Source organism: Priapulus caudatus, unplaced genomic scaffold (genome assembly GCF_000485595.1).
Source record: "Priapulus caudatus unplaced genomic scaffold, Priapulus_caudatus-5.0.1 Scaffold158, whole genome shotgun sequence".
NCBI classification, from domain to species: Eukaryota; Metazoa; Priapulida; class Priapulimorpha; order Priapulimorphida; family Priapulidae; genus Priapulus; species Priapulus caudatus.
This window is the reverse complement of record NW_014577219.1, coordinates 252,810-260,570: the sequence shown is the minus strand read 5'-3', so window position 1 is coordinate 260,570 and position 7,761 is coordinate 252,810. Positions and strand designations below refer to the sequence as shown.

The 7,761-nt window shown below is 47.4% G+C and overlaps 1 protein-coding gene across 1 annotated transcript in view; it reads right to left on the bottom strand.

Moving 5' to 3' along the window:
- Positions 1 to 7,761, bottom strand: part of LOC106806401 (cardioacceleratory peptide receptor-like) — an 81,440-nt gene that overhangs the window by 70,274 nt on the left and 3,405 nt on the right. The gene's annotated exons all lie outside the window — the stretch shown is intronic.

Below are 7,761 nucleotides of genomic sequence, written 5' to 3'. Positions count from 1 at the left end.
TTGGTACTGCTGCTGCTGCTGCTGCTACTACTACTACTACTACTACTACTACTACTACTACTACTACTACTACTACAACTACTACTACTACTACTACTACTACTACTACTACTACTACTACTACTACTACTGCTGCTGCTGCTACTACTACTACTACTACTACTACTACTACTACTACTACTACTACTGCTGCTGCTGCTACTACTACTACTACTACTACTACTACTATTTTTATGCTATTATTATTTACTCCTGGTAATATTGTTAGGGTGATAAACCTACTGGGGTTGGTTGATAGATGAGAATACGATGCACTCAGCAGCAGAGGTGCATTCCAGGCCTCCGTTTCTAACGTGGGAGTGAAACTGAATTAGACGTCTTTCACTAGTCGTCCATGCGCGATCGAACGAGTTTGTGTGTAATATTGTTTAATCTGCACGTCTGTCAATAAATAACTCACGCGCAAAATACTGCGCGTACGTGTTTGCATTCCTATAAGTGCACGTGTATTTATGCGCGCTCACGTGTGTGTGTGTGTGTGTGTGTGTGTGTGTGTGTGTGTGTGTGTGTGTGTGTGTGTGTGTGTGCGTGTGTGTGTGTGCGTGTGTGCGCGCACGTGCGTGCGTGTGCGCGCGTGCGTGTGTGTATGTGTGATTAAATGGCAACATTAAATAATAGAGAGTGTATTAAAATACCCCGCGGAGCCGACGATATCTATGACGGTATATAAATATCCTGTCACACCGGAACCACTCGTGAAATCGCACACTTCCACTCGATGTTTTAACAGTATTGGACATTTGACAAGTCATCCCCGCGCTGTGGTGCGGAAACTCGCAATTAGATGGATTAATCAAAGTGGCAGCGACCACGGCGCGGGCTAAATCCAACACAAAATCAATCCGAGTTACTGATATTTACATTGATGTTCTGACGAGGAAGAGGAGGATGAGGAGGAGGAGGAGGGTGAGGGTGAGGAGTGATGATGAGGAGGAGGAAAAGGGGGAGGAGGAGGAGGAGGAGGAGTGAAGAGATAAGGAAGGTGAGGAGAGAGAAAAGGATGAAGGAGGAGAAGGGAAATGAGTAGGAGGAAGGGAAGCAGGAGGAGGAGGAGGGAGGAGGAGGAGGAGCGACGACGCAGTAAGGCAAGGAGGAGGATAAGGAGGAGCAGGAGAGTAGGATAGAGTTTAATTAAAGATGATAAGTGATGAGGAGAGGAGGAAAAGAGGAGGAGGAGGAGGAGAAGGAAGGAGAAGGAGGAACGAGGAGGAGGAGGAGGAGAGAGCGAGAAGGAGGAAGGATGAATGATGAGGATAATGATGATGATGAATGAGGAAGGAGGAGGACAAGAAGGAGGAGGAGGAGGAGCGAAGAGGAGGAAGGAGGATAAGGTGACCAGACGCACAGCATTCACGCATCTGATTCGGGCAAGAGAGTGAGATGAACGCGAGCAGAACAGAGCACTGGAAGATGCAATGGATTAACACACGCGAGAGCCGCCGTCGCCCGCTTAGTTGTGGGCCGTGAGGGATCGACCATGCGTCCTTTGGACAGTTGAGGAGAAGGGGTTGAAGAGGAAGAGGAGGAGGAGGAGGAGATGAGGAGGAGGAGCAGAGGAGTGGGTGAGGGTAAGGAGGAGAAGAGGGAGGTGAGTGAGGGAGAAGAGGTGAGAGAGAGAGAGGAAGAGGAGAAGAGTGAGGAAGATAGAAGGGGAAAGGGGAGGAGGAGGAGGAGGATTAGGAGGATTGAGAGAGGATGAAAAGGTGAGGAGTGGTGAGGAGGAGTGAGAGAGAGGAGAAGGATAAGAGAGGAGGAAGGGAAAGGAGGCGGAGGAGAAGGGATGAGGAGGATGACGAAGTCAGAAGGAGGAGGATGAAAGGAGGTTGAGGGAAAATTATAAGGAGGTGAGGAGGAGGAGAAGGATGAAGGAGAGGAAATGAGTGAGGAGGAGCGAAGAGGAGGAGGAGGAGAAGAGGAGGAGGAAGGAGGAGGGGAGGAGGAGGAGGAGGAGGACGAGTGAAGGAAAGAAGAGGATGAGGAGCTAAGCAGGAGGAGAGCGAGGATGATGATGATTGAGGATGATGATGATGATAGAGAGGAGGAGGAAGGAAGAGGAGGCGGAGGAGGATAAAGAAAGATGAGACGAAGTGAATGGAGAAGGAGGAATGAGGAGGGAGCAGGAGGAGAGAAGACATTATGAATGAGGTAATGATGATGATGATGATAAGAACGAGGAGGAGTAGGGGGGAGGAGGAGGGTAGGAGGAGGAGAGAGGAGGAGAGAGGAGGAGGAAGGAGTAGCGACCAGACGCGACAGGCTTTCGCACATTGATTAGGCGAGGTGAGCATGCACGCGAGCCAAACAGAGCACTGTAAATGCAATGGTTAAACACGCAAGGAAAAACGCGCCGTCCGCCCGCTTGGTTTTTTTTTTTTTTTTTTGGTTGCCTGTCTGACGGAATCTGACATCGTCATTGCTTAGCAGTGTTCTCCACGGCCGCGACGTGGCCGCTAGGGAACTCTACCCCCTCCCCCACGTATCGCGATCCACATATCGTATTGCGTAACACTGGAGTCCTCTATAAGTGAGGGCTCACAATTATCGATGACGCGATGACTATTATCTGTTCTGATATATATATATATAATATAATATATAATAATATAATATATATAATATATATAGTAGTACATCATGTATATCACCAGTGACGGTAACGTGCCCGTGTGCTGTCAATATATGACTTCAGGTTTAAGCAGAAATCGACTCGGTGTATTATATATCTGCCGTGCTTGAGCATCGTGAGAGCAGCGTGACCTCCGTTGTGCTTCATCTTCATAACACAAGGGAGGCCTAAGCCCAGAACGCAAACTAAACGCTTAACGCGTCTGCGCTAAACAGGATTGCCTCGTTAGGTGTCACTGTGCGCACGCTAGCGGACCGCCACGCTTACAGAACGCAATAAGCAAGACTGTTCGATTGCGACGCGGATCCGATAAAATGAGACGTCGCGGGCAGACAGTAGCCCCCGCCTTTCCCGAAGTGAGACACATGCACTGCGCGCTGCTCGGTACGTCTCGAAAAGTTTCAGCGAGCCGAGATAAACGCCCTAGATTATAGAACAGAAGTGAATTACGGGATGGTAAAGCTTGTATGTAGCGTGTGATCGTGAAGGGGCGTTATATAGTAGCGCCTTGCACAAGCTGACAGCGCAGATCTATAAACCACGCGATCCAACACGAACTGCAAGCAGCACTATGCTATAGAGGACGCAGCCACCGCAGGGCAGTCATTAAGTAAAACTGCCGTGCGCCTTGTTTGCCGGTGCGTGTTTATTTCTGGCTATACATGAAAACGCCAATCTATTACCGTGTATCGAAATCGCGCGCCGGCAGAGCCCGTCATTCCCGTTTCGATCTCGTTCGGGCTGACTATGATAACTATTTAATACATATGCATAGGCTATTGGCGCGTTCGGCCAATGATTAAATAGACACGCTAGCGAGGCGGGCCGGAGATAGATGTTAGTGTTCGTCGCGTTACGGTTGTGGAGATAGATATCGCTTACTGCGTGTCGCATGTGAAATGGCCAATTCGTCTTTAATTTTGGAAGGACGCAGCATTGCAGTCTGAATTACCAACATGGTAACCGGCCGGTGTTCAACGGCGTATCTCGAACGGCGTCGAAAGTTTGATTTACTGACTGAGGCGACTCTCTGCCTTCTGCGTCTTCTCTACGCCTGCACTGCTCTCTGCTCTCTCTCTTTCTCTCTTTCTATCTATCTATCTATCCATTTAGTCTATCTTAATCTATCTATCTATGCTATCCTATCTATCGTATCTATCTATCTATCTATCTATGCATGCTAATCTTCTATCTATCTATCTATCTATCTATCTATCTAATCTATCTGATCTATGCTATCTATCTATGCTATCTATGCTATCTATCTATCTATCTATCTATCTATCTATCTATCTAATCTATCTATTTATCTCATATATCATATCTGTCTGAGTCTGTCTGTCTGTCTGTCTGTCCCTGTGCTGTCTGTTGTCTGTCTGTCTGTCTATCTGTCTGTCTGTCTATCTATGCTAGTATCTATCTAGACTCTATGGCTATCTATCTATGCTATCTGATCTATCTATTTGCTAGTCTATCTATCTATCTATCTATCTTATCTATCTATCTATAATATCTATGCTAATTCCTATCTATCTAGTGCTATCGTATCTATCGTAGTCCTATCTATCTATCTATCTATCTTATGCTAATGCTATCTATCTATCTATCTCTCTAAGCCGTCCTCTCTAGGCTATGCTATCTTCTCTAGCTTGTCTCTCTAGGCTGTCTCTCTCTAGTTCTTTCTCGCGCGCTCTCTCTCATTTTCTTATTTTCTTTCTTACTCTTTCTCACTTTCCTCATCTTCGCTCTTTCCCTTATTCCTTATCACTCCCATTATCTCGCAGTTTCACACTTTCCTACACTCGTACGCTTCCCTCCTCGCTCTCTTTCCTATAACTGCTCTCTCATGTGCGCTTGCTCTCTTTCTTTCCCACTCGCTCTTTCCCACTATCCTCCTTTCGATTCTCTCTTTCTTTCTTTCTCTCTATGAATCCCTCTTTAGTTTTGCTCCCCTTCTCTCTCGCAAATACTTTTACATCCTTTCCTTCTCTATAACTCTATAATGCGTATTTATTATCCACTTACAGCTATTCGCGAGTGTCTCCATATGACGGTTTACGACGGCCGCTCTTAAAGAAGATAGTGGCAACTTTAAATTTTCACGATGTAGGCCTACGTGTTTGCGTAGACACAAATCGTCCGCTCTCAATCCTGAATCGCGCTCTCTCTACGCTCTGAAATCGTATTAGCAGGGTTTTACACGTCCTCGCACGGACCATTTTTTTCGTTGTGATCCAAACTCCGGTCGTTTACGTCTCTCTCTCTCTCTCTTGCTGCTCTTCTCTCTCTCTCTCTTTCTCTCTCTCTCTCTTCTCTCTCTCGCTCTCTTCTCTCGCCTGTTTTCTTCTCTCTGCCTCTCTCTCTACTCTCTTCTCATTTCTCTCCTCTCTTTCCTCCCTCTCGTCCTGTCCTCCTTTCTGCTCCCCTGGTTTCTGCTCCTTCCTCCTCTCACTCTCATCTCTCTCGTGCTTCTCCCTGTCGCTCTCAATCATCTCATCTTCTCGCCCCGTCTCTCTTCCTTTCTCTCTCGGCTCTCCTCCCTCCTTCTCCCTCTCACTCTCTTCCCTCTCTCCCTCTCTCCCTCTTCTTACTATAATATATCGCGATTCTTGTGATTCACATGCTTTTCTGCTGTCTCTCTTTCTACCCCTTCGCTCTTTCATTCCACCTTGTTATCTCTGTGGTTTATAGTTCAAGTGGAATCTATAATATATATACGCCACGCGGGGTACCCATATCAGGTTTACGACGCAATTTGTTGAGAAAAAAAATTGAAAAAACAACTTCCGCGATTGCAACAGTTGCCGATCACGCGTCGAAATAGACAGAAATTTGCGGCGTGAGAGATTGTAAATCGAAGAAGAGCGCACACACTAGCGCGAGAATTAACACACAATATAAAGGACAACTAGCCGTAAAATGTGCATCCGAGAGCATATAATCGATACATAAATTAAATGCCGTCACTCCGCAACAAACAAGTCTCAGTTGCCGTTACGTATTTTACATAATATATTATGTACTTATGGTCGAATGCTGCAGCTTTCCTAATTACGGGTAATGAGATGAGCGGACAATACTCGAATCACGCTCTGTTAAAATCCATATTTAGACATTGAGGCGTTTGCAGACATTTATATCGCGTACCCGATTTTACTGTCTTACTCGTTAGTGCATGTGTTAAGTTATGATGACGAGGAACTCGAAACATGGTCTCTGTTGTATCTCGATATATATATATCAAGTATATAGTAATATATGTGTGATGTTATGTGTGGTGTTGTGTGTGTTGGTGTGTGTGTGTGTGTGTTCGTGTATGTGTTGTGTGTGTGTGTGCGGTGTGTGTGTGTGTGTGTAGTGCGGTGCGTGCGTGAGTGCGTGCAGTGCGCACGGGGTCGGCGCGCGCGCGTGTGTGTGTGTGATGTGGTGGGTGTGTGTGTGTGTGTGTGTGTGTGTTTTGTTTTGTGTGTGTGTGTGTGTGTGTGTGTTTTGTTTTGTGTGTGTGTGTGTGTGTGTGTGTGTGTGCGCGCGCGCGCGCGCGACGCGTATGTGCAAGATATGTCTTTACATATCTGAGTAACATATATAAGTGTATGCGTGTACATGAAGCCTGCGTATATTTTATACAGACGCCGGTGTGGCGACACGACAAAATGACAACCGCGGCGATGCTCATTGAAACGTACGTGAGACCAACCAGCACTGTCTCCTTTCTTAATTCAATCAGTGCCAACCGCCATTAAGTAACTAACTTGCATGTGATGTGGAGCACGTTTGGCAACGATAACAATTACACGTGCGCAAATCCTATTGTCGTGCTTATTAAATAATGTCGCATAAAGTAAGTGCATAATAATCAAAATGTGCAGAAATGCCGGTTCAGAAGCATTTTCATGTTTTCGCGTTCTATTGAATGCTTCGAGAATTGCGGCTTTTAAGTGAAATGAAGTGACTTGTATGAAACAGACCGAGGGCCAGCGGGGCAAGCACGGTTTTAAATATAGACAGCGTGTACGTACAACACAATGTAATAAATACGTCGAATAAATACGTCAGCACTGACTGATACTGGTAAACACCAGCGCGCAAACGCATTGACACACGCACGCACGCACACATGCACGCACGCATGCATGCATGCGCACACACACGAATGCGCAGACCCGGAGAAAAAGAGAGAGCGAGAGAGAGAGAGCTAAAGAGAAAGAGAGAGAGAGAGAGAGAGAGAGAGAGAAGGCTAGAGCGAAAGAGAGTGAGAGAGAGAGAGAGAAAGAGAGAGAGAGAAAGGGAGAGAGAAGGTTGGAGGAAGGGATAAGCGAATAGATGATGGGGTAAGGAGAGCGATAACGGCACAAGGGGCAGGGACATGGTGAATAAGTGTGAGAACCACATAAGTAATCGGTCGGACGTGCCAAGTCGCCGCTAGTCTGGATTATATATATATATATATATATACATACATACATACATACAGCCGTATAATAATAACTCGCGCACTGCGACATGTGTCAAATCCCAGGTTTTACATTTGATGATTTTGATGGAGCCTGCGGCGCGGATCTCCCTTCCCCGTCGCCGTCGACGACAAATTATAAGTCCCGTGAGAAACCAACGCGCTGACTCGAGTGCATGCAAGCGTCTGCTAACCATCTTCGCCCTCCACCCCACCCCCACCCCCACCACCCAGAAATCGACGTGACCTTGAATACTGATGAGCGACGCGCTCATCAGTCGGCCGATTGCATTTCGGGCGAGCAGTGATTCGACGAGACGCGAAGTCGGCAGGGGCCGCCGCGCGTGTTCAATGTAATTTTCCGCATGCCATACTCGACGCCCTTACACATTATCAAGTGACGCTTCGGGGGTGCGGTCGGGGTTGGGTGCGTGGTGGTGGGGAGGTGGGGGGAGGGGGTTTGGGTGGGGAGTGGGGCGAGGGTGCTGATGAGCGGGGATGCGAACGGGAGCCGATGAAAGTGATGCTTCGGGGGAGGTGGAGGAGGTCGGGGTTGGTGGGGGGTGGAGAAGTGGGGGTGGGGGAGATAGGGGTGGGGAGTGGAGGGAGGCAGGGGTTGGGT